We start from the raw sequence: 1,123 nt of genomic DNA, 5'->3' as shown, positions 1-1,123 counted from the left end.
AAGTCTTGTGGCTCTTCCATTAGTATTACTATTTTAATGCTTAAATGATTCAAATCGTGTGTTCCTCGGCAGTCTTCAAAGCCTGTCAAAAAAAGGTGTTCATAGCTTTATGTACTTTTTGGGGGGCTTATCATTTAGGCTATCAGAGAACATTAATTGTTACATATTCCACCCACAAGCTTTCTAAACTCCTGTTGCCATCTCCCAACTAAAAGACGAAATTCATATATGGAAAGATTTCATAAACAAGGGATTTAGCTTTAAGCTTCAAGATACAGACTTTTTTATGCACATGGCACATTTCTACATCATTTACTTGTACCATACTGACTACAGAAGCTAATGTATCAATCAGACATGTGCACCATGATTTTAAAGACACATTAAATGATCAAGTCTGGTCTACTAGGTCAGTAAACAGCGTGATTCAATCTAACCTGTTTTAATTATGAACATTTATATAACAAACAAAAAAAAAATCAGGACAAGACTGTACACCTAAATGTATTTACATGCAGTACTGTTTATTGCCAAATTCACAAAGCAAGTTTATTATTTCAATTGCACCTTTCAAAAACAGAAGTTTGATGAAAATTTATAAAATAATTTTTATTTTGGAAGCTAAGTAACCCAGTAGCATTTAGCATAGAGATCTTATATACTATACCAAAGAGTTGCTATCCCCCAGGGTTTTAAAACGTTGAAAAGGAAATTTTGCAGATTACTTTCACAACCTGATTAATTTTTGCAATTTTCTGGGCAAAAGATAAAGGCATGTGTCCTCCACGGCTTCCCCCTCTGCCTGACCAATGTTCACAAGCAGCGTGACCGATGTGTTCGATTAGCTCTTCTTTCACCCTCTCATTTCAGAGCCAGTTTATTAAAAACAAACCCTAACCTCTTCAGACAAGCTCATCTCAACTGCACCAAAAGCGAGTAGGTGCCTGCTCTCCCATCCCAGCAGAGCTGGCTCTTCCATACGCACACATGTGCATTATTGTACACAGAACAGAACCTAAGTGGATTACAGAAATTAGAAGAAATGCTGAAAAACACTTAGTGGTTTGGAAGAAATTAAATATAGCGACTTTCTATGCTGAGGTACAACCTATTCCTGCCTCCA

General features: G+C 36.5%; 1 protein-coding gene across 4 annotated transcripts in view; it reads right to left on the bottom strand.

Moving 5' to 3' along the window:
• The window catches only part of EYA3 (EYA transcriptional coactivator and phosphatase 3), a 46,674-nt gene extending 46,592 nt beyond the window's left edge, over positions 1-82 (bottom strand). For all 4 annotated transcript variants that reach the window (XR_002086292.1, XM_009286645.1, XM_009286646.1 and 1 more), the window contains exon 1: positions 28-82. The gene's annotated coding sequence lies outside the window, so the exon portion shown is untranslated. The remainder of the gene's footprint in view (positions 1-27) is intronic.
• Positions 83-1,123: the final 1,041 nt, after the last annotated feature.

Source organism: Aptenodytes forsteri, unplaced genomic scaffold, assembly GCF_000699145.1.
Source record: "Aptenodytes forsteri isolate BGI_AS27 unplaced genomic scaffold, ASM69914v1 Scaffold40, whole genome shotgun sequence".
Classification (NCBI taxonomy): domain Eukaryota; kingdom Metazoa; phylum Chordata; class Aves; order Sphenisciformes; family Spheniscidae; genus Aptenodytes; species Aptenodytes forsteri.
Note: the sequence above shows the minus strand (reverse complement) of the source record. Positions and strands in the feature narration are given on the sequence as shown.